We start from the raw sequence: 25326 nt of genomic DNA, 5'->3' as shown, positions 1-25326 counted from the left end.
TTGTGTCAGACACTGGGGATGCCATAGTGTGTAAAACAAAGTTTCTGCCCTCGTGCTGCTTAAATTCTATAAAAAGACACACAATGCACTACAAATATGGAATGTATGCAACCATTTCAGCTCTTTCTTCAGTCCATCAAAGACAAACACATGGTGCTTTGGTCACAAGTAGACCCAACAAGCACCTACCATTCACAGCAGAATCCAAAGCACCAGATGGCCGGACTTTTAAGATAGAATATGGAGGCAGAAAGGAGATCCTAGGCACAGACAGCCCAAAGATACAACTTTTTAAGTTCTTCTGAGCCTTGGTTTTGGTCCACTGGCCCCAAATAAAGGAGTACAGAGTACATCAAGTCTTAAAAGCACGACGGAAAATTCTAAATCGGTGAGAATGAGCCTATTCATTTCAGAAACATTCACAGAGCAGCAATGTGTTAGAGATTACAAATTCTAGCATTTACTACAAGGGGATTAAACCTGTATGAGAAATGTACAATTTACTTTTTCCCTTACATTACTCCTTGCTTCCCACGAAACTATATTCATAAACATTGACACTCCCCCCCCCCCAAAAAAAGTCACCAATGAAAAAACTCTGTAAATGGAGAGGTTACTAGAACATAACCTTTAACAAGTGAGAAGTATTAATCACTGTACTATGAATTATACATTTTTATTTAACTAATTTTAAATTAATTTAAAATAAGCTATTTTGTTATGTTCATTAAAATGTTTACCTACACCATGCTGGCCAGATCATAGCTTCATTATATGAAAGTGTCAGATTCAAACAGAAAATATAATTATTTAAACTTTCCCAGACGCGGTAATTACACTGGCACGCTACTCACTCCCCCTTCAGAAGGCTGGGTTCAGATCGGTGAGACCACTGCCTCTCTAGTCCTGTGTAGTTCTAGAAGCTGCACAGAAAGTTCAGCAGGCCTGACCAACCAGGATCTGCCCCTGTGGGCCAAGAGACCCACGGCAAGCTCCTCAAACTCCAAACTTCCAGTGTTTCATCTGTAACACGAGGATAGAAATAGCGCAACTCAATGGTTCTCATGAGGAATAAAGGAGATAAAGCATGAAAGCAATCAGCTCCGGTCTGGCACGTTTCATCCCCCAGATTTAATTCGTTGGTAAAAAGGCCGTAACACCTACCAACACCACACAGTACCCACACAGCTACCCAGTAACATTACATCTCTTCCCCTATCAGTGGATAATAGTCACATGTATAATTTTAGTCATTTTTCTTGTTCTGAAAAATGAGTTTACAGTAAATGGCAATGTGTATCAATAAGATCTAGGCAGGATTATTTTAATTAAATACAAAGTTTGCAAGGAAATGTCTTCACATCCTGACAAATAAGTAAAGTTTGTGATGATGCTACTAGTTTCCTTCTTGGAGGCTTCCACCTACTAAAAAGTGGCAATAGTGCCCCTAAGCGAGAACGTCTATTTCATACTTTCCTCTAAAAACCATTTCATTAGTGTTTATGCAAGTCAGACCATAATTAACAGCATTTGCTAAAAATTCCATCTATCCTGAAAGTTGAATTACATATGCCATTCTGAATTTTATTTCCATGATAGAGGCTAGCAAAAAAAAAAAAACAATACAATTGTTACAGCTAGGAAGAGAGGGGGTTCTTCTGCTACTTTATAATCAGAAACACATTAATGTAGTTCTGAATGGTAAGATTTGGCACAATTCCTAGAAATTAATGCCAGAAAGTGGTAGATAGGAATTTAATTTCTCCTACACTAGGTTGCCTTTTGGTAGTCATGAAATGAAGAAAAGAAAAAACCTTGCCAAAATGTTAGTAGAAAGAAAAAGCCATCAATGGTTCAAATAATCCACTACTAAACATAGTTTTCAGAAGAGATGCAAGAAAACAACTACTTAATGCAGCTGATGAGGCAGTGAAACACAGGTACACCCAAACAGGAGCTGGAACCGCTCTCATCCTTTTCCACCGAGGAACCTTCTAAGGACAGAGATGCAACTTCATATTTGAATGCTTACTGCATTCACAAACTTCCTGGAGTTTATTACTATTGACTCAAATAAGGTCATTTACTTTGCCCAAGTTTTTAAAATTTGCATTTTAAATAACTTATATAGGCATCAGTAAAAATTCTCAAAGACCCCCACAGCAATATTTTGCTAATTATTTAAGGGATTTTAGTAAGGAGATACAGTAATGAAAATAAGTTCTTAAGCTAAAGCTTTCAGGCAAAATAAACTACTACGAAAACTAAACTTTACTGATTTACAAGCCAAAAAAAAACCTCATTTCACAAATGATAAAGATAATAGAACTTTTAATTTATTGAAATTTAAAACAAGATTTTAGCAGAAAACTGTCTAAACTGAAAATGTTTAATTTCAAAAATCAAAGATTTACAGGGGCGCCTGAGTGGCTCAGTCGTTAAGCGAATGCCTTCGGCTCAGGTCATGATCCCAGGGTCCTGGGATCGAGCCCTGCATCGGGCTCTCTGTTCAGCGGGGAGCCTGCTTCTCCCTCTCCCACTCTGCCTGCTTGTGTTCCCTCTCTCACTGTCTCTCTCTGTCAAATAAATAAATAAAATCTTAAAAAAAAAAAATTAAAGATTTACATATTAAGACTTTGAATCTCATCTTTTGTTGTGTTACCCTTAAGACAATTATTTTCTCAAAATTAAGACACTTAAAAATACAGGAAAAAAGGTTTCCATAAAATCTTTAGATATGAACTAAAATCCTACTTCTCTATCTCAATACTAACATCCAAAAAAGAATAGTAATTTCCAAAACTATTCTTTATTATACTATGGAATATATACAGTACACAGAATATACTATAATTTTTTCTGTGGGAACTAATCAGTATTTTTTTTTAAAGGGGTATCTTCAACAATACAATTTTGTTATTTAGACAATTTTTCCAACTTCCTAGCGAGAAAAGTTATGTGATTTGCTGAAGAACCCAATTTTAAGAACTGGGACATCAAGTTCTGTAATTTCCAACAATGGACATGGAGTGCTAAAGATATGATGTTAGTTAGAGATGTTTTAATGATCCTCACTGCAGCTCCTAACTTCTGGTTGCCCTGGACACCTCAACACCGTTGGACTCATGGAGCTTCACTCCTAATCTAACACAATTCACCTTCAACAGACCGCCAGCCAGAAAAGAGGCTGAAGTCCTACATCCTCTAGGGCTCTGCCCCAATACTCTTTAAAGTCCCAAACCTTAAATACTAAGTTTTGGATTCAATGTCTTTATCCAAGGACTTGCTTCTTGATTCATCATCACCTCTGAACAATGTGTAGGTCCCTCTGTTCTGTGCATGTACTCAAGGCTTAGGTTGATTGTGGGACCCTTTAAAAGAGAGCAGTGTGTTTTAAGCAGTCTTCTCCCAGTTTTCATTATTAAATTGGATTATTTGATAATCACCGGAAAGATATTACTTAGAGAATTTGTAATATTTGATCTTGCTACTTCTACAACATTTAGTACACGGAAGTATTCAAGACATAGTGGTAGGCTCAGGATTTCCCCTCTAAGGCCAGCCACAAACATAAATGTACTCATAAAGACACTGTAACACAAACTTTCTTTAAAAGTTTCACATGTTTAAATATCACAGGATTTAAAAATTATCTCCAAGGTACAGTCGCATGAAAAAATTACCTACATTGTACCTCAACAAAAATACGGCCAACGCTAATTTATAGTGTATCTTTCAGTCACTTCATCCACCTTTCAGGTTTCCAGAGATGAGACAACTGACCAGCGTTCACAGCGGTACCATTTCCAAGAGAAGACCATTTTCATTGCCCGTTTTACAAATAAAATATTAAGGGTGAGGCTCTGGTATTTCATTTCAAACAGTAATGGCTTATTTTTCCAACCACGAAAATGTTTACATTCTCCGTAAGAATCCCAGCGATGGTCGTCTTAAGCACAGATCCCCAAATCCTTACACGCCTTCAGCTTGAACGTATTTCAACCAGTTCCCATAATTACTACAATATTACTATTATCTTAGTCTCACTGCCAAAAACCCAGCTGCAGGCTAACTATGCAAGAATAAGACACTGTTGAAAGGACTCAAAAAAAATTTCTTTTTATCCTTAGTGCATTAAGCTAAATCGGGCAATTAAATAAAACCACGCAACACATACCCCCCCACCCCCCCACCCACCCCCTCCTGAGAAAGAAAGGAACCGAGAGAGAGAGAGAGAGAGAAACAGCAAGTCTCCCACCTCAGCCGGCGGCAGAGCGGGGGGCTGGGGTGGGAAGAGGGGGAAACCGGGAGGCACAATGAACCAACGAGGTCTCCGGGGCTACCGCCCGGAGAACCGCAGGGTCACAGTGAGCTGAGCGCCAGCAGCGGGGAAGGAGCCGGCCCGGGCCCGGGTTCGAGGCGCGCCTGCTCAGCCTCGAGGGCCAGTGGGTCCTCATTCCGGGTCGGGCGATGCCCCCGGGGTCCCCGAGGACTGCCCTCTTCCTCCTCCTTCCCCTCCCCCCTTTGTTTTTGAGGCCGGCTGCCCTCCCCAAGCCCCCCTGCGCGCTCCAGCCTTGAGCCCCTCCGCCTCTCCGAGGCCCCCGAACCCACCGCCCTCCCCACCTCCCACGAACCCCCCGGCCTCATATCCCCCAAGCCCCCCCCGTTTACCCGAGCCCCCGGCCTCCCCACAGGTCCGTCCTCCACCCATCGCCGTCCCCCCGGAGCCCGCCCCCTCGTCGCCCCCCTCGCGTGGCCTCTCCGTGGCCCCGGCCGCCCCACGCCCTCGCCCTCCCGGAGCCCCCGGTCCGCCCCGCAGCGCCGTCCCCCCGGGGCCCCTCCCTCGGCCTCCCCACATCCTCGGCCCCCGTGCCGCGCGCGGGAGGGGCCCGTCCCCGCCGCCTCCGCCGGCCGGACCGGCTGGCGGCCCCGCTCGGCCCTCCGCCCGCGGGCCGCGGCCCGGCCCACCCCCAGCTCCAGGAGTCGGCCCGCCCGCGCCCCGGCCCGCGCCCCGGCCCCGCACTCACTCGGACCGCGCCGTGCGCCGGGAGGCGAGGGCAGACCGCTGCGAGGCGGCGCCGCGAACGGACGGGCGGCGCTCCCCCCCACGCCTCACGCCGCGGGCGCACAGCGGACCCAGCCCGGCGGCGGCGGCGGCGGCGGCGGCGGCGGCGGCGGGCTTGCGCCCTCGGGGCCGTGCTGCGTCGGCGCGGGCCGCGCGTGCGCGGCGACCGGCTGAGGCGCGCGCCCCCGCCACGGCGCGCGCCCGGCCGCGTCCCCGCGCCAAGCTTCCGCCTCCCCGGAGGACCGGGCATGCGCCCGGCGGCCCGCGCATGCCCAGCACGCCACGGGGCTCCGCTCTTGAGAGCGCGCCGGAGAACGGCGCCGGGCGTTCGGGACGGCCGGGCCGGGGGAAGCCTCGGCGCGGGGCTGGGAGGGGCGGCCCGCCGGCGGCACTCCGGACCGGCGGGGTCGGCCCGCCCTCGGGGAAGCCCTCCCGCCCTCTGCCCTGCCCGCCCCCCCCCAGCCCGTGCGCGGCCCTTTGCAGGGCCTCCGTCGCCCGCCGCCCGCAGTCCGGCCCCAGGGCTCAAACCCGCGCTGCCGCGCCCCGCCGTGGGCCGGGGCCTGGCCCGAGTCCTCGCGGGTGCCCTCGCCAGGCTTCCCGCTCGCCCCGAGGACTTAGGTGTCCCGGGCCCCCTGCGCACAGGGAAAGTGAGGCGCAGGGGTGCGTCGAGTGGCATCCCAGCTGATGCTGGGCTGTACTTAGATTGGGTCCTGGAAGATGGCCTGAAGCGCGCTGTGGGAGGCGGCTGGACATAGGCAGATGGGGGCCTGCGCGCTGGGCTTGGGGCTTGAGAAGGACGAGGGGAGGACCCCCGGGACTTGGGAGTCCCCAGGCCCAGGGCGGCTGAGCAGAGCGAGGGCACGCAGTGCAGGGGGTAAAAACGCACTCGTCCAGGGGCTCCTTAGGAGCCCGGTGTTTGTTCTTTAAGCAGCAGGAGCCTGGGGAGGGTTTCAAGCAGGAAGTAATATGATTTGTGTTCTTTAAAAAAAAGAGAAAACGACAACCTTGCGGTAGGAACTGAAACCAGAAGCAGGGCAACTTTCATTTTTATGGTATCACTTTGATCCTCACCGCAAGCCAGGAGGTAGGTCAGGCACGCACTCCTTTTGAAAGGTGAACTTCCTGAAGCTCAGAAAGGTAACCCACCATTCCGTTCTCAGAAGCTATCATTTGACTCTAGTTGTAACAGAAGCAGGTGAAATAAAGCGATTTTGCGTAGTAAGAGTTTTACTATATATGCTTTTATTGTTCTTTAATGAAATGTATTACGGTTATTGGTTGCATCTTTTTTAAACTAAATTGAAGTTTGCAAGGAAGCGTGTCTGTGAATGTGAGCCCCAGGGCTTTGGTACCCAGTGTTTGCTCCACCTGGAACTCTCTTCCCTCTGCGTGGAGCTTCTGACTCTCTCACGTCCTTTAGGCTTGCGTGTCACCTCATTAGATGCCAACTGACCACTCTCTGTGTAATAGGAACCACCCACCACCTTCCATGCTTTCACACACACACCCCACCCCCTGACTCTGCTCTGTTGTTCTCCAAAGCAGCTATTGTCCGCCACAGCCCTACACTGTGCACTTATTTATTTCTTGATAGTGTGTCCCCCTCCCAGAACGTTAGATTCATTAAAGCAGGGACTTTGTTCACTTCTGGGTCCCTGGCACATAATGCGATACTTGTGGAGTAACTGAGTGCAGCTTTGGGTGATGAGAAGTAAGAAACTGTTATTTAAAGTATAAGAAGGGAGTGGGAGTCAGGGAAGGGAGTGGAGGGACAAAGGGGATTACAGTGAGGAGATCTTGGCGGGGCAGCGGGGGCGCTCTGTGTGGTAGACTAAAAATGGCCACCAACGTGTTGACGCTCCCCACAAGAGATAGAATCTAGGCATTTACCCCTTGAATGTGGATGGCTCTTGTAACTTGCTTTGACCAAGAAAATGTGTCACAAGGGATGTGGCGTGACTTCTGAGCCCAAGCTGCCGGAGATGGTATGGCTTTCGTGTCAACTTCTAAAGTCCAGGCAGGCCTGCTGAGGAGGCCGCGTGGAAGAGCACAGAGCCTCCCTGGCTGACAAGCTGCCACCTGCCAGACACGTGGGTGAGGCTGTGCTTGACCACCCAGCCCTAGCCAAGAATTCAGCCAGCACCAGAGACCCAGACGGGCCAGCACAACCGTGGAGCTGCACCCAGCCCAAAATGGCCCACCGGAGAATCAGGAGCAAATGAAATACTTGTGGTTTTAAGCCTTTAGATTTTGGCGTAGTCACACAGCCACAGATAACCGATACATTCGATTACCTCAGCCTTACATGGTGCATTCAAAACTGATGTTCTTGAGGGCAGCTTTGTTCTGCCTAACGAAAGCAGAAAATCAGGCAAGGGCAAGAGGAAAAAGTGATGCCAACAGGTACAAAGAGGAGGAAAGGTAGACGTAGGAAACGAGCAATAGGTTGTCCAACAGAGACCCTCCTTATCCCCTGAGCATACTTTGTGGTGCCTAAGAGCTCAGGTTCCGGAGTCCATGAACAGTGGAGCAGACCCAGTTCAAGTTCAACTGTTCACCAGGGCCTGGCGCTGAGCAGGTTGCATAATGTCATTGCTCATCTGTTAATAGAGGTTATAGAGAACCTCCATAACATTAGGTTGTTGTGGGGAGAAAATGAACCATTCTCGTAAAACACTCAGCAGAGTGCTTGGCACAATATACCCTCAATAAGTGTTATTGATTAGCAATAGCATTACTGTATGGGTTACTGTTAATTCTTGATCACGGAGGGGGTATTCAGAGGACCACCCAGACTGTAGTGTTAACAAAAGCTGATTTTACCCGGCTCTGTGGGTCAGATGCTGTATCGACGGTCTCAAACTTCACAGCAACCCCGCAGCGTGGACATGTTAACATCACCCTCATTTTATCGTTGCAAAAACCGTGACAATGGAGAAAGAAAGTGATGGGACAGGTAGCAGGGCTGGAACTCAAAGCTACAGTCGGTCCCACTGCAAAGCATGCACTCCTCCCTCTCCCTGTGCAGCCTCTGCTATACTAAGACCCCACACAAAAAAACAAAACACACAAGACCATGTGGCTTCTCCCCTTCCTGCACTGCGCCAGACAGGCTGAGCACTGACCTTATGTGGGAAGCATTCAGGAAGGGCTTCCTGTGTATTGGCAAAGCAGCTGCGCAAACCCTGGGAGCACTTCCCCCTTGAAATGCACCCTCCCACCTCCCCAGTCTGATGAGGGCTTGTCCCTAGGAGGGACTTGCTCATAGTGGAAACAGAAACACACTTTAAGGCTGTGGGTGGATGCACACTAAGGAGGATGCACGGTAAGAAGCTGATGTCACCGAGGAGACACCGAAGCCCAAATCATTGCCCACCTCATGGCGCCGACCAGACTGCAGATCCACACAGAGAAACTGGAACGAGAAAAAGTGGGATCCAGGAGACTGGTGCCTGGGGCACTTGTAGATCCAGTCGGATGAGCCGCTGAGAGATATGGGTGTGCCACACGGCCTCCAGGGATGCCGGCCCTCAGGTGTTAAGAATCAGGAGACTGGTCAGGGAAGAGGGACACGCTGCAGCAGAACAGAGAGAGGAGTCTGACCGACCCGGTTCAGCTCGCCCACGTGACAGCCCAGGGGCCCTAAGCAGGCCGCTCTACCTCTCTGAGTCTCAACTTCCTCATCTGCGGAATGGGGGGAAGGGGGAGGCAGGCTGCAAGAGCAGAAGGGAAGGGGGCAGGGGGCACCCCTAGGCAAGATGCTCAGAGGAGAAGCAGGGCAAGGGAGGGACAGTTTGAGGGACTGGAAGCCAGATTCCCTCCTTCAACGTCTGGCCAGTGTAAAGGCAAGATGGGCCACAACCACCACGTGCACCTTGCCCAGAAGAGAACATTCTGAACTTTCAGGAGAACTAGGCTATTGATGCAGGTTTTACTATATGTTTGAAATTTCACTTTCCGTAGGAATTTAATGTAGGGATGTAGGAATGTGGAACTATTAACACCTCCGAGGAGAGAGAGGAAGGGTCATGCCCCCCAGGGGTGCCTACAGTGGGTGCACCTCTCTTGAGGGGACATGTGAACAGTTTGCCCCAGGTGTGGGTTCATCCTCAGCTGGAGCTAGGGGTGCCCCAGACACTCCTGCTCACACAGATCTCTCTACTCCTTGCCCTGCCATGGCATCCCAGGTCCCTTTGATACAGAGAACACTAGCTGGACCTCTCCCAGGCCCCGTCAGGAGGCTCAGCCCTAGGGGCTAAGCTGCCTATAGCAGGGAACAGAGGACCTCATCTATGGGGCTCTCCAGGGATAATGCTCCCTGGTCTGGGCCTCACACCCACTTCCCACTACTCACAACCCCTCCCCCAACACACAGAGGGGAAACCCTTTCCCTGTATAGTGCTCAGCAGGTCCCGGACAGGGACAACCCCCCATCCTCCTAACCTGAAATGCCCCTTTGGTCTGGAAAACTTGCAGCTGGCACTCAAATTAGCATCCGTCCAGAGTGCCCACATACCTGCACCAGCCTCTAGAAAAGAAAAGGTCTACATTTTCTGGGAAATTCTGCCCCAAACCATTGGTTATCTCATTTAATTGTCACAACTCCTCGGATAAGTGCTATTAAATGCATTTTCCAGGTGGGTAAACTGAGGCCAGAAGTTGCTGTCTACCCAGCTCAAGTCCACCCAGCATGTAAGTGGCAGAGACAAGATTCGAACCCAGCTTCTGTGGTTCCAAGGCTGTGCTCTCAGTGACTGAGCTCCTTGGCTTCCCAAGTCAGGGGGCGACCAGGACGGAGTCCAGAGGAGGCTCTCTTGCCTTCTCCCGAGGGTGGATAAGGAGTGCGTCCTGGTTTAGCAAAAATGATGCAGTTGCAGGGCCTCCCCTGGACCTGCTCCTATCGTGGGCTGGACGAAAGTCATTATCATTGCTTTGATCAGCATTAAATCCCCACTAAAGCAATGTCCTCTCTGCAAATTTTGTGGGGGTCATGCTCAGCGCTGAAGGCTGCTGCCTTCCGGTGTCTGCAAGGTGAACAGACAGCCCTTGAAGGTTTCCCACTTCTATCTTCTTGGCTTTTTTTTTTCTCTCCCAAGTTCCAGTTTCCTCTCGCCACTCTCTATCTTTCTCTCTCAAATAAATAAAATAAAATAAAAATAAAAAAGGACTAGACTCACTCACTCATGGAACTTCGGATCAGGCTGTCTAAGCCCTATCTCTCAAGGATGCTCGCTCTCCCACCTGAAGATCTAGGGTCCCGTCTCACACAGTTTTCCGCTTGTGATGGCAAAGTGGCCCCATCCCATGCCCTCAGCAGCCTCTGGGGAGAATCTGCCCCTTTTCCAAGTGTCCACAAAGTCTCCTGGCTTTGTTCGGCCATGGACCCAGACGTAGACTTAGCCTCACCCAAATCAAACCAAACCAGAGAGAGCGTGTGCTGGTAGGAAGGGAAGGGGTGGTGGGCAGCCGAAATGCCAGAGGTCCCCCCCTTCTCTGGTCCCAGAGGACCCCGCTCTGCCTTCAGACTGTTCATGGCCAAAGGGTGTGCGATGAAGAGCCGGGGCAGTGGTCTCTCTCCCAGATCGTACCCCTGCAGCGTCTCGGAGAGAAAAGGTAGTCAGAGCCGAGGTGGTGGGATGGGAGAGTGCTCAGAGCTTCCATGGGGATCCGGTCAGAGGGCACCCAGGGCTGACCTGGCTGCCGCTCTCTCCTCTCAGTGCCCCGGGTCAGGCTGTGTCCTCTCCGTTCTGGCTTCCCCCAAGTTAGCCGGCGGAAGCAGAGAGAATAGGGACACATGATAGTATCGATTAATAATAGATGTTATTGGGGAGCTGGGGTGGCTCAGTCGGTTCAATGGCCAACTCTTGATTACCGCTCAGGTCACCAGCTCAGGGTCGTGAGATCGAGCCCCGAGAAGGGCTCCATGCTGGGCGTGAAGCCTGCTTAAGATTCCCTCTCCGTCCTTTCCCCCTCTAAAAAAATAATAATAGATATTATTGTTGTTGTTTCTCCCCCACGTCTTTTTCTTTTTAATAGGCCTTATTTTTTTTGGAACAGTTTTAAATTTACAGAAAAATGGAGTTAATGGTGTAGAGTTCCCATAGACCCTGCACCCAGTTTCCCCTATTATTAACATCTTCCATTAGCATGATACGTTTGTTACAATTAATTAACCAATACTGATGCATTGTTACTAACTAAAGTCCATAGTTGATTCAGATTTCCCGTGTTTTAACCTCACATCTTCCCCCTGCCCAGGACCCCATCCAGGACCCCACACCGTGTTTAGTTATCTTGTGTCCTTGGGCTCCTCTTTAGCCGTGACCATTCCTCAGACTGTCCTTGTCTTTGATGACTTTGACAGGTTGGAAAAGTGCTGGTTGGGTGCTTCTTAGGAAGACCCACTACTGGCTGGAATTTGTCTGATGGCTTTCTCTTGATTAGAGCAGGGTTGTGCTTTATTGGAAGACCCCAGAGATAGGGAGACATTGTCATCACATCAAGCTCTCATACCATCCACATGACGTCGGGCTGTTGATGTTGGACTTGATCACCCGGCTGAGGCTGCGTCTGTCAGCAGTCTCCACTGTGAAGCTGCTCTCCGCACCCTCCCTTCCAGGCTGTATGCTTTGGAAGAAGCTCACACCTGAAGAGTGAGGAGTCACAATCACCTTCTTTGAGGGCAGAGGGTCTGCAGACATTCTTTGGAGTTCTTTGGCATAATCTGCTATCACTTTATTTATTTTGTTGCTCTTGGGGATATTGTTAACATCCAAAATACCTTCAAGCTTGAAATCATCCATTCAAAATCAGGCTCGTGTTTGGCATGGATTAGAGCTGCAGGAAATCAGCCTAGATGACACACAGAAATCTCCAAGCATGAACAGAGCCAGGTAGGCAGCAGGTCTGTGGGAAGAGATTGACGGGTCTCGTTATTAAGCTGTAACCCACTTCCCGTGTCTGCAATGTTCGTTCCCTCCTTCAGCCCACTTGTGCTGAGCCCCTGGGACATGCCACACAGCATGCTAAAAACCAGGTTGTTGTGGTCTGGTGGGGACAGCCAAGTAAACAGGTAATTATGACATGGAGCCATCCAAGCAATGCTGTTACAGAGGTGATGTTTGTGTTGGATCTTAAAAGCAGTCAAGGTCAGGGAAGGACATCCCTGGGGAGGGCACAGCATAGAGTGTAAGAGGTCGTGTCCTTTGGGAAGGAACCAGGTTCTGCTGGGTCACTAACAAGGCAGACAAGGCCTACAAGGCATCTGGAGCCAGAATATGGGGTTTGAGATTTGGGGGAGAGGACAAATTGATTGTGAGCCAGTCAGGACTCAGCTATGAAGCTACCATAACAGAAACTAACCCTGGTGGTCATAAGCCAAAGGAATTTTACTGGAAGGCATTCTTGGAGGAAGAGCTTCAGCTGTGATTGGCAGAGACTCTACTGCAATAGGGATTACACAGTGGGGTTTGTTCTGTCACATAAACAAAGTCCAGAGGTTGGAAGAAGAGAACTGTGTGGAGACCCCATAAACTCATCAGAGGCCCCAGCTCTTTCTGTTTCTGCTCCACCGTACATGACTTCCATTCTCAGATCATTTCATGGTCTAGAATGGCCACTAGAGCTCCAGCCATTGCTTCCACTTTCCAAGCAACAGGAAGGAGGAGAGAGAAATGACCAAATGGCACACTCTCCTGAAAGTCCCACCCAATACTAGTGTATACATCCCTTTGGCAGGGACCTAATCACAGCCACACCAGCTTGGAGAGAGGCTGGGGAATGAAGTCTTTTGGCCAGCAGATTACAGTCTAAAAAAAAAATGGATTAAACTGAGGAAGTCATCCAGAGGATCTGCCACAAAAAATACCAGGGGACTCATTGAGCCGAAGTGAAGCTAGAGCAGCAGGATGAACCCTGGGCAGGACCCAGGGGCCTTCTGGCACCAGGCAGGAGAAATGATCAGGAAGGACCTCACTGCTCTGCTGCTCACCACAACAGGAATCTATTCTTGCAGAGATCTTATCTCCCCACCACTTGCTCAAGATTCACATTCCCAGACAGGTGTACCCAGATGGCCAGTCTAGGTCACATGACTGAGCTCAGCCAGGCGGAGGGGGAGGGGGAGTCTCATGCTTCAGGAAGGGGGTTGGTTTGGGGTGAGCCACAGAAGACAGACAGCCCCAGGGCCCCACACTGTGATTCCTCCTAGAGAAAGTCCCCATCTCAGGAGGGCCCAGAGCCTCCAGATCCAGCTCCGTCTTCCACTAGCTTCTCTTGCATGCTCCTCTGCCATTTCTTCCCTCTTCCCTTTCTAGACTTTTCTATTCTCTCAGTTCCACTGAGGCGGGAAGAGTTGATGAGACCGTGTCAGAGCTGGACACAAGAGATGGCCATATAGTGAGCTCTCACTGAGCACCAGACCCAACACCAGGGGCTGGACACAAGAGATGGCCATATAGCGAGCTCTCACTGAGCACCAGGCCCAACACCAGGGGCTCTGCCCCAGGTGGTTTTGAGCCAGCTTTGCCAACTGCTGAGGTTTTAGGGTTCTGTGAGCCGATTGTTAAACACAGCCACCGACAAAAATCAAATTATATAAACTTACAATTAAATAAATTATATCAAAAACAAAGGTAAGAGGAGCGCCTGAATGGCTCAGTCAGTGAAGCGGCTGCCTTCGGCTCAGGTCATGATCTCAGGGTCCTGGGATCGAGCCCCGCGTCGAGCTCCCTGCTCAACGGGGAGTCTCTTTCTCCCTCTGCCTCTGCCCCTCCCCCTGCTCCCTCTCGCTCTCTTTCTCTCTCTCTCTCAAATGAATAAATAAAATCTTTAAAAAAAAAAAAAGGTAATAAATATCCCAAACTCATCATTTCCTGATGGCTTTACTACATAGTGCCATCATTTACGCTCTCGTCTGTTATATCTTTACAGCGGAACTCCGCGGAAATGACAGGACGAGCTGCTGACGTCTCTTCCTGACTGAATTCAGTAACGTCAGGTTGGTAGCTCGAAATCAGCCACGGTGGGAATATGCACCCCTTGGAGACTGGCACATGCTACAAATCAGGGCTCTCCCCCTCCCCGGGAACCTGTTACATTTACCAGCATACCACGGTCTGTCTACGTGCCGCACGGGGAGGTGACATACAGTCTGGAAACAATTGAGACAGGGACCTTTAAAACAAAGCTTCATTTTAGTCCAACGAAATGAAATTCATTCTAAGTACCTATTAATCCCGTGCCTACTTTTTGCTTCCTCTGCTGTGACTCTTCATGATGATAGCTATGATTTTTGAGCATCTATTAGATACTAAGCATATAAATTTGTATTCTCTTATTGTCACTTTCAAGTTCAGTGTGATTATTGTCCCATTTCATGAATGAAAAAACTGAGGCACGGAAGGGTTCAGACGCTGCCCAGGATCAAACCTTTTGCTCCCTGCCACAGGGCCTCTTGTCTGGCTCCGTGTGTATCTGCCCCTTTCTAGCCCGAAACAACCCAGAATCCGCAACTATGTCATCGGACGTGTGGTCACTTTAAATTCCAACTGGTCGGAGCGCCTGGGTGGCTCAGTTGGTTAAGCGACTGCCTTCGGCTCAGGTCATGATCCTGGAGTCCTGGGATCGAGTCCCACATCGGGCTCCCTGCTCGGAGGGGAGTCTGCTTCTCCCTCTGACCCTCTTCCCTCTTGTGCTCTCTGTCTCTCATTCTCTCTCTCTCAAATAAATAAATAAATAAAAATCTTTTTAAAAAAATAAATAAAAATAAATTCCAACTGGTCTTGATATCCACTTGTTCTGCTTTTTCTGAAATGTCATTTATTCTTTGGCTTGAGCGATTTTCCTTTCCACCTTCTCCAGCTCTCTGCGATGGTGATCAAGCCCTCTTCTTTGGAGTGACCCAGCCAAAGCGAGTAGTTTATAACCTTCAGCAGATAATTAATGCATGTGACAACGCACAGGCATCGCACATACGTCAGCAGTAGGATGGGGAGGAGTTCACGAGCACCAGAGCTACAAATAAATTATAGGGGAAAGGCCTGCACCCCCTCCCCTGGGAACCCACACTCTGAGGCTGGCTCCTCCTTCCCACAGCATCCTTGTTAACAGTGCTGGTAGCCAGTGTGGTCCCCCTAAAGGGGGAAACCGAGGCAAGGAAGTGACTCACCCGGGGCATCAGCAAATTAGCACCAGAGGTGTGTGGGACACAGGAGTTCTGGGCAGAACCCAACCAAGAATGGGGATTACCTCGGGCTAAATCCGGTGTTTGTTGAACGACTGAATGAAGGTTTCCCTACGTACTCCTTTCTTCCCCGTGATTACGTACAGTGTGTTACCTTTGACCCTCTGGCTTTATTTTTGTATTTCTTGACTTGCCTGCATGGTAAACTCCTTAGGATAAGGAACAAAGTGACCTGAGCTCCCTTAAATTGAGTTCGTCTTTACAACGGGGATCATAGGGCTGTTATGAGGAATGAGCAGCATCTGCCTAGGAAAGAGTTGGCGCTTCGCTTACAGCACATCTCCTTCACAGATGCTCATCCGATAGGGGCCCTCAGGGTGCCTGCCGGTCTGATGCCGGAGGGCGCGAGCGCCCGTGGTCGCCATCCTCAGGACATCTCATGTTGGGGACAGTGACCAGGACTCTCGGTACGTCCCCTAAACGGGCTTTGAGGACACATATCTGTGTAGAGAGACTGGTGCCTAAATTGGCAGCCCAGAGCCGCCTCCACGAGCAACAAAGGAACTCTGGGCTCCGCTTGGTTGGTAATTACCATCTCCACCTGGAAAAAACCCTGGTGACTCAGCTGGGTGGAAATACCACCGATGCCTCAGGGACAGGAAAAGAGCTGGGACCTCGGCCAACCCCAACGGGAGGCAGCTGTCTGGTTCCCGGTGAAAGTCAACGTGGGCTCTCACTCGCCTCTCAGGAAAGACCACACAGCTGGGGACCCAAAGCTGCCTCCTATCTCACTTCGCCCTGCTCGGCCTTGCGCCCCCGGTCCGTGGAAGGACAGAGGACTTCGGTGAGCTCCCGGGTGGCCCCTTGAGCTCTGAAGTCCGGGGAATTCACAAAAGGGTGACATTTAGCCTGTGACAGGAGTTCTCCGAGGGCAAGGACGGAGCCTGGTTCTCCCACAAATTGCAAAGCCAGCCATGAGTGCTCAATAAATAAATCATTCTGCCCGCTTTAAAACAAGGCTTTAGGAAAATTCCCCCACCTGCAACAGACTGATGCGTGGCAGCAGGCTGATTTCGAGGACAAACAAATTGCAAGGTCCTTGGTGTTAGGAACCGCTGAGGTTTTATGTAGATCAGAGCAGAGCCCCAGGTGCACCTGTGAGGGGCAGGCCTGCAGACACAGACTTGACAAGGGCATCAGAACAAAGGTGCTGAGCTAGGATGGTGGCGGGCCAAGGTGTCCGAGAGTGAGGGGTTTCAGGAAGAGACTTCGATGTAAACCCGGCCAGAACCACGTGTACTTGTCACCCAGGGATCCACCGCCGTCCGTGCAAGTGGGTGGCTTGTATTTAAATATGTGGATTTGTTTGTATTTTTCGGGAGAACATAGAGTTTGGGAGCCGGAGGGATGTGTCATCCTGTGTTTCCTTTCTATCCACGGGTATGCCAAGTCGAGGACTCTGGTTCAGATGAACACAGTCGTCTGCCTTAAAGGGTCAGCAGGCAAGAAGTGTGACTTAGGACGGCCCCAGGCACCACTGCAGGTGACACCTCTGGGTCATCCTTGAGGCCTGACACACGGGAGTGCCTTCTGCATCCAGCTGTCTCCTTCCAGTTGATGAATCAAGCAGCAAGTATTCATGAGTACCTACTCTGTGCGCAACGCTAGGCCACGTGCCGTGGAAGGGCAGAGAAGGTGCGGGCAGTGCCATAGGCCCATGTAGACTGCAGGGGCACCCACTGGGGAGAAGAAGGGCCTTGGGGGCCTTGCGGGCTGTTCCTGGGCTATGGGCCCACGCCCAGCTCCTCTCCGCTCATGGGAAGGTCCCTGCTATCTCTTCAGAGCTTCACTCTTCCACAGTCACCCTGTGCTAATGACCCCCAAACCTGGACCTCAGGCCAGGCTTCTGCCTGGACTCGAGACTGGGGTCCAACAGGCACATTAAGCTCATGGTACCCCCAAATGGAAGAAACCCCCAACTCCCAGCAGGCTGTCCTTGCTCCTAGAGCCCGGCCCTCTTCATAGCCCCCTCCCCAAGTCCTCCCTCTGCCCGTCCCCTCCACCCACCCCGTTACCAGTTCCTGTTGCTTTCCCAGGCCAAATCTTTTCTAATCCATCCTGTTGTTTCCATCCCTGCCTGGACCCCCAGGGCCGCCCCAGTTCCTGGCCTGCACCAGCCTGGGCCATTGTGTCTTCCCTGGACTGTGAGGGCTAATCTACATCCATCCAGTACATTCCGTTTGTGCTAAAGTCAGCCAGAGTCCATTTGGATTGCTTGTGCCCGATGAACCAGAACTGCCCTGCTCCTGCCCCTGCCCTCATGCAGAGCTAGCCCTACTATGTGGAGTGCTCTCTCTCCAAGGTGGGCAAGGCACCGTGTCACCCGGCAGATTTGGGGGTCCTACTCTTTGCCCCTGCTCTTCCTCTGACTCTCCTCAAAATAGCAACAGTCACACTGTATGCAGATCTCGGAGGCAGAAGGTTTCTGGGACTCTGGGCCTGGTGGGCTCAGTGGTGGGGATGGTCTCCCTCAGCTCCAGGCTGCTTCTCTCAAGGGTACAGCCGCAGGGCCTCGTGAGGACACCCCTGCCCAGCCTGGACCCCCCCCACACACACACCTGAGACTGAAGCCGGCACATGAACTCCATCATCTGGACCTGTTGTGTCCTCATCCTTGACCAAGCATCAACACCAAGGTGTGGTCCCTTCTAAAGAAAAGGGACAGCTAACAAATTCTGCCAGCTCTTCCCAGAGCCATAGCTGGCCAGCACTTCCCAGTGGCTCCCATTGGAACCACAGCTGGCATGGTGAAGGGCAAAGAGCCCACGCCAGTGAGCGCTATAGCTGGGCTTACATCTGGGCTTGGCGGCTTCCTAGCTGTGGGACCCCCGGACAAGTCACCGAACGTGCTGAGGTTTTCTTTTTTATTTTAAGTTTTACTTATTTAAGTCATGTCTACCCCGACATAGGGCTTGAACTCATGACCCTGAGATCAAGCGTCGCACATTCTTCTGACTGAGCCAGCCCGGCGCCCCACCTAACATTTTCAAGTCCCATTTGCTTTGTCCGAACAATTAGGGATGGTGACACTTCGTTGTCAGACTATTGTGAGCAGGGAGGAACCGAACACATGCTGGATGTCCATGCGGTAACATGTGGTCTCCCGTTGGCCCCCTGCCCTCGGCCCCGGTGTTTGAAGGAAGGGGCAGGACAGCCCCCACCTCTCTGTCGGCTTGGGGCGTGGGGAGCCGGGGCCTGACCAGGCTGGGTTCCGCCCCTCCCTCCCTCCCTGCCCTGCCCTCCGGTCACAGCCTCACGACGCAGGGAGCTTATAGGACAGGCCCTGGCCAGCCTGGAGCGGCGGCAAGTTCCTTTCCAATTGGGCCGTACGGTATTGGTTGTGAGTCAAGTCTCCTCGAATTCAGGCTCAGTGGTAATAAAGCCGCTGTTTGCATCTCCAACGTCTTTCTCATTGGCCTAGGACTCAGGAGGGAAGAGGGAATTTATTTATTTAGCAAATACTTGAATAGTGCTCTCGTGCCAGGCCTGATGCTAAGAGCTTCACCGATCTCAACCCATTTAAACCTCGTAACAGTCTTGCGGGTCGTGAGGCCTGTGACCCCCCCTCCCCGTTTGACAGATGACCCCGAGTCCAGAGAGGTAGAGGCCCACATGACCTGCAGCGACCTGGGAGGGGGTGAGGGTTTGAACTCAGACGGCTCAGCCCCAGGTCCCTGCTCTACACGTTGGGCAGCGTTCGGAGCCTCGGCCAGCCCGTCCTGTAACGCTTGCTCGATCCACAAAGCGCCCTGGCCTGTAAAATATATTAGGCTGGGAGTCCTATTTTAAGACAAAGCTGCGGCTGGGAGGAAATAGATAAGGACTTTGAGCTTCCCGGGGCTCTGGGTCCCGCAGACCCTCCCACCGGCGTGGATCAGTGCGGCTGAAGCGTAGCTGGGTGAGGCCTAAGGGGGATCAGAGGAGTATGCGGGGGTGGCTCCCCTCTGGTCTGCATGCCTGCAGGTGGAAATTACTAACTGGATATCGAAATACACCAGCTGCGGCGAACACATTTAATAAGTGCGTGGAAGCATCCCGAAAGAGGAGCGGGGGAGAAGGTCGCTTCAGACCAAGGACAGGCAGGCGGTGTAAGCCAGCGGGCCCAGGGCCGCGGCTGCCTTGAAGGAAAGCTCGTGCCGAAGTCCTAAAGCCCGGGGAAGCAGATGAGCCATGCAGAAGCACATGATCCTCTTCTCTTGAATGATTAATGTAAATTTAGTGAGGGTGCATATGGCAGGGGGAAAATAGCAGTAGGAAGAAGGCTGTGCACCCAGCGCGGGGTGGGGGGGCGGGGAGCAGTGGGTGGTGCTCGGGGCTCAGCGCTGCATGTCTGCAGCTTCGGACGTGGCCCAGCTTCACGGCTCACCGGCCTGTGGCCCTGGGCCTCCGATCCCTGATTTCTCCCTCCGGGGTGAAGGGCCTGCCGGCATGTGAAAGAACTCTCATCAGGAGTGCCTGTCATGGTAGTCCTGAGCTGTTCCTGTGGGTGTGCTGGGGGCAACCTAGAGGAGCTGGCCTGTCGGGGCAACCGAGTCCGGTCAGCCCGGGGCGGGGACAGGAGAAATATTTCTGTCAGGGCCGCAGACTCCTGGAGTTCTCCTGCGACCAGTGTGGCCACCCAGAATGTGCTGGACAAGCCCCCACAGAGACTGCTGTGTGTACCTCTGGGGACTGGACCCTGGCCTGCAGCTGCAACCCTGGTGGATGGGCAGGGCCACGGTCACAGGAGGCAAGCAGCTGAGCCCCGGCCCACCCCGTCCGGGCAGGAGACTGGCCGGAGGGCAGGCTTCCTGGGTGGGTGACCCGTCCAGTCACACGGGGCCCTGTGCGCAGAAGGGGGACCTATGGTGGGGGTTTGACGCCCTGCTGTCACCATCTTGAAATTATTATTATTTTTTTTTTTTGAGAGAGAGAGAGAGCATGCACGCAGAGGGAGAGGGAGAGAGAGAATCTCAAGCCGACTCCACACCCAGTGCAGAGCCTGACGTGGGGCTCGATCCCATGACCCCAAGATCATGACCTGAGCTGAAATCAAGAGTTGGATGCTTAACCGACTGAACCACCCAGGCGCCCCTTGAAATTCTTAATAATTGTATCTTTGAGTTTTGTAAGTGAAGTCCAGGGACAATGCATCAGACTGGGTGGGGGGCTTGGAGCCTTGGCCCCACCCCCATCACCTCCCGGCCTCTCTGCCTCCTAGGGTCCTGAGTCCTGTCCCACCTCACCCTTCCCACACCCACCCCAGGGCTGCAGCCCTCCACCCCTGGCAAGTGGGGCACAGTCGTGGCTGCCCCCGCCCTTGGCTGGGAGTCCCACAGCACCCTCTCAGATCCTGAAGCTGACGTCATGTCCTTTGGAGGCTGTTCACGATGGTTGGGGTGCAGGCCCAGAGGCAGGAGAGGTAGACTTCCTGCCTCTGGCTGGAGCGCCACCTTTCATTTTGCACTGGGCTCACAAATTACACAGTGTGGCTGGGGCAACAGAAAGGAGTGAGCCTAGAAGTCCCAGCAAGAGGGGTGCCTACTGGCTCAGTTGGCAGTACATGTGACTCTTGATCTCAGGGTTGTGAGTTCAAGCTCCACGTTGGCTGTACAGATTACTTAAAAAAATAAATAAATACACAAACCAAAAACATTCCAGCAAGAGGGGACATCTGTCCCGGGCCCCTTTGTTTCCCATCAGGGCAACAGCCTGGCTTGGAGACCACATGGCTCATCCCACAAGATTCTCAGCCTCTGCTTAGAACCCACATCCCTGACCTCCACGTGCAGAAGGACATTCTCCACAGGACATGGCGACTGAGCTGAATCTTCCAGCAAGAGCAGGGCTGGGTCAGTTGCTAAGATTCCTAAACTTGGAACCGTCTCAGTGTTCAGGGAATCCAGGCTCTGTGCAGGCCCAGAATCGAGGCTCGGTGGCAGGGAAAAACTGCTGAGCATGGGGAAGAGGACAGGCCGGACTGTGTGGCCATGCACAAGAGCCACAGAAGTGTGAATTTTATCTTTTTGGCCAGTTCTCAAACTGTGTCAGAAGGCCAGTGGTAGAGGCCAAAGGGGCTTTATTGAAGCAAGACATTTCTCGGAAGTGTTCTGTCTCTTCCTTCCAATGGATATGACTGGTGTTGCATAAGAGAATTGCTTTATAGAAATATCGCAGAAGCATCCACTGACGGGTGCAGTGACGCTGCTAAACAAGGGGAAAATCTTCCTGTACTCCAGGAAATCTGTCCTGCCAGGGCTGGTCCAGGAGGAGGAGCCCAGAGGAGGCTGAGGAAGGGTGACGCATGATAGATTGCTCAGTTAAGAAATGATAGATCTGTGCAATCACGAACACATGTTTTAAAATATGTATGCAGGGGCGCCTGGGTGGCTCAGTCGTTGAGCATCTGCCTTCGGCTCAGGTCATGATCCCAGGGTCCTGGGATCCAGCCCCATGTCGGGCTCCCTGCTCTGCGGGAAGCCTGCTTCTCCCTCTCCCACCCCCCCGCGTGTGTTCCCTCTCTTGCTGTCTCTGTCAAATAAATAAATAAAATCTTAAACAAAATAAAATATACATGCAGATGTGCAAAGACGTGCAAGGCACAGTCCCTCCTCGAGAGTCTCCTGCTCTAGCAAAGGAACAATGCCACATAAGCTAACGGTGTGAGTTTTCTACGGCTGCCGTAACAAAGGACCACAAACTGTAGGGCTTTAATACAACACAAACTTATTTTCTTACAGGTCTGGCCATCGGAAGTTTGACGTGGATCCCATGAGCTAAAATCAAGCTGTTGGCAGCGCTGCTTCCTTGTGGAGGCTCCAGGGAAGAGTGTTACTTTGGCTTTTCAGCTTCTAGAGGTGCCTGCACTCCCTGGCCTGTGGCCCTGCTTCCAGCTTCAGATGAATCTTGGCGGTTACATCTCCCTTCCTGACCCTGACCCTCTGGCCCCTCTCTCAGAAGCACCCTGGGATTACCCTGGGCCCACTAGACAATCAGGGAGATAGGCCCCTCTCAGGGTCCTTAACTGAATCACATCTGCAAAATCCCTTTTACCACGTAAGGTCACGAGTTCACAGGGCCCGGGGATTAGGATGTGGACGTCTCTGGGGGGGCCGTTATTCTGTCCACCACACTCCTAATTACAAAAAGTCGAAGTATCAAAGTGGGACAAAGGGATCTAGAGGTCCAAATAAGGAGAGGTGACATTCGACTGTGGCGATCTGGGAGGACCCCATTGAGGAGGTGGCGTCTGAGTGAGATAGCGGGTAGAGAGCACAGCAGGCAGAAGGCAGACCACAAGCAAAGGTGTTGGGGTGGGGCGGATAAGGGAGCCGGGGGTATTGGCTGGAGTGTCAGGCAGATAGAGGGGGTGGACAAGCACATCCGTCGTGGTGCCTATAAACCCCTCCCTTCCAGGGAAACTGTCACAGGTAACCCTCAAAGCAAGATGGCCTTGACCTTGCCAGAGCCCCAGCCAGGGAGAGCCGGGCAGGGTGGGCAGCTCATCCCGGAGGAAGCTCGCGGGCCTGCCATGCGGATGACCCGGCTGCACCGGAAAGCTGCCCAAGTCAGGGCGTTTGGCCAGCTGATCTGTGTCAGGAATTTGGACAGGGAGACGTGGAGAGATTCCTAGAGTTGCTGGTGGTGGCCGGAGTTCAAGCACACACAGCAAGAAGCCCTGCGGCAAGAGGGGCTGCCATGGCCCGAGGGAGCTAGAATTCTGAGGAAGTAGGAGGAAGCCACGAGTAGGCAGAAGGTACAGAAAACCCAGTCGTGAGGGAGCCAGAGCTCGGAGCTGGCTGGTGACGGCAGGAGCCCGAGAGGAGGCAGGAGACACTGAGTGCCCGTGAGGTGGAAGGTGGATGAAGGCCTGCAGCCCATGAGGGGAGACCACTCTGACGAGCCAGGCCCCAAGGCTCTCCATGGTTCCTGGCCTTCCCCGAGTCTCGCGGCTTCTTCCCTGTGTCCCATCCTGGCTGCAGCCCCTGGGGCGTCCAGAGTAAGACCCTGGTCCTGGCGGCTGGAGGATCCTGCGAAGCAGAGCCAGAGAAGGAGAGCAGGCCAGGAGGGAGGGCAGTTTACGTCCCAGCCCCTCTCCCGCAGACAAGTCCCTCCCCAGCTGCGTCCCGTAACCCTTACAGTCTCTTTGCCCCGCCTTCTGGCTCCAGAGCCTCCTCCATCCCTGGGAACTGTGATCGGTGGTCCCAGAGTCGAGCCACGCAGGACCCCAGCTGACCACCGTTGCCCAGTGAAGCAGGAACGGCCGGGTGAGTTCTGTCCGGGGGCCTCTGTGGATGCTTCAGGCCTCCCTTCAGTGAGTACTTACCACTATTCCCAGTTTACAGCCTAGGACATCGGGCCAGGTGACAGGCACATGGCAGGGAATACATCTCTCTCCACCGGACGTGCTCTGAAACCTCACCATGACTTCAGAATACACCAGCTCACCAATTCATTTATCTGATTTGACTAGTGCCTGCGATGAGCTCCTTAGGGAGACACGTACACATTACACACATGCACGGCTAGAGCTTAAGGCAGATCATTCCAGACACTACAAAATAGGGCCCTGTGCTGGTGAGGGGCTCTTCTGGGGAAAGATAGGGGCCAGGAAAGTCCTCTCTGAAAAGATAGCTTTTGCAAAATAACTCAATCAGAGAAAGACAATTATCATAGGATCTCACTCATATGTGGAATTTAAGAAACAAAACAGAATCATAGGGGAAGGTTGGGAAAAATAAAACAAGACGAAATCAGAGAGGCAGACAAACCATAAGAGTCTCTTAATCATAGGAAACAACAGGGTTGCTGGAGTGGTGGGGGGGTGGGAGGGATGGGGTAACTTGGTGATGGGCATGAGGAGGGCACTCGATGGAATGAGCACTGGGTGTTATATAAGACTGATGAGTCACTGACCTCTACCTCTGAAACCAATAACACATTATGTTAATTAATTTTATTTAAATAAAAATAAATAAATTTTTTTAAAAAAGAAAAGAAAAGATAGCTTTTGGGCAAAAACCAGAATGATGAGAATGAGCCAGCCGTGTGAAGCTCTGGGAAGACAGCAATGCGGGCAGGTCGTTAAATACATATTTGCTTATTTGTTAAAGGCACAGTTTAAAAGCAGCAGCTCTGAAAGTGCGCTTGCAGGGCAGGTGTAGGAAGTGGCCTGAGATTGTGCACAACGTGGCTCACGCTATGATGCAACAGGGCCGAAGTTAGGACGCGTGCCAGCTCCTGGCCCGTGGCCTCTGCTCCTCGTCCCCCCTTCAAGGCAGACCTCCTCCAACCAGATGGAATATTTAAGGTTTTCCTGAGTAGGTGAAGGCAGAGGGGAAGCGGATAAGCAGGGATGCGTAGGGGGAGGCAGAGCACAGGCTGCCAAGGGTGAGGATGAAGCGGGGATTTTTGGAAGCATGTCGATGAACTCTGTGCCACCTTTCTGGTATGTGACAAATACAGGGGAAGGACTTGAAGGGAAGGAAAGTGCCCCAAATGCTGGACCGTGCTTTTCCGACCATGACGTGCTCTGGGAAGGGATGGCGTGGGTCACAGCTTTGTAGACGCTGCGTTTATATGCCGAGCCTACTGTCTGTGGCCTTGGGAGGGAGACTGGATTCTATCTGGACGGTACCTGGAGGCCGCTGAAGAGGTCATTGACTGGGGGCGTGCTGCAACGTCATTTATGTTTTAAAAATATGACCTGGACTGCCATCTGGGGAGCGGGCACAGGCGTGAACCCGCAGAAGGCCGGGTGCCAGGCCCACCGGCCTGTGCTGCTGAGGTCCCAGCATGCCCTGCAGCCACCCCTGCCCAGGGGCGTACTGGGCCTCCATCCCCGTGTCCCGGTTTGGAGACAGCGAGACCTCTTCCCTCTCCCCCAGCCTCCCTCAGCACAGGGTGCTGGAGCCAGATTGAGTCCCTCCCACGCCGCGCAGCCTCCCCGATTCCCTGCACACAGTCTTCCCACCACCTCACTCGGGGCCCTGGATGAGTGTTCAGAAGCTGACGGGATGCACGAGCCTCTTGCGCGCGC

At 52.1% G+C, this 25326-nt stretch overlaps 1 protein-coding gene across 5 annotated transcripts in view; it reads right to left on the bottom strand.

Annotated features, from left to right (window-relative positions):
• Positions 1-5191, bottom strand: part of PTK2 (protein tyrosine kinase 2) — a 258682-nt gene extending 253491 nt beyond the window's left edge. For 3 of the 5 annotated variants that reach the window (XM_064587821.1, XM_064587824.1, XM_064587825.1), the window contains exon 1: positions 5028-5189. The gene's annotated coding sequence lies outside the window, so the exon portion shown is untranslated. Of the gene's footprint in view, positions 1-5027 lie in introns of all 5 variants that reach the window. The other 2 variants (XM_064587827.1, XM_064587819.1) reach the window with 2 other exon arrangements.
• Between the last annotated feature and the right edge of the window lie 20135 nt (positions 5192-25326).

The sequence above is a fragment of the Mirounga angustirostris genome, unplaced genomic scaffold (genome assembly GCF_029215605.1).
Source record: "Mirounga angustirostris isolate CCGP_5_RB_7025 unplaced genomic scaffold, mMirAng1.0.hap1 SCAF_4, whole genome shotgun sequence".
NCBI classification, from domain to species: Eukaryota; Metazoa; Chordata; class Mammalia; order Carnivora; family Phocidae; genus Mirounga; species Mirounga angustirostris.
The sequence above is the reverse complement of the archived record's forward strand: the minus strand, read 5'-3'. Positions and strand labels throughout refer to the sequence as shown.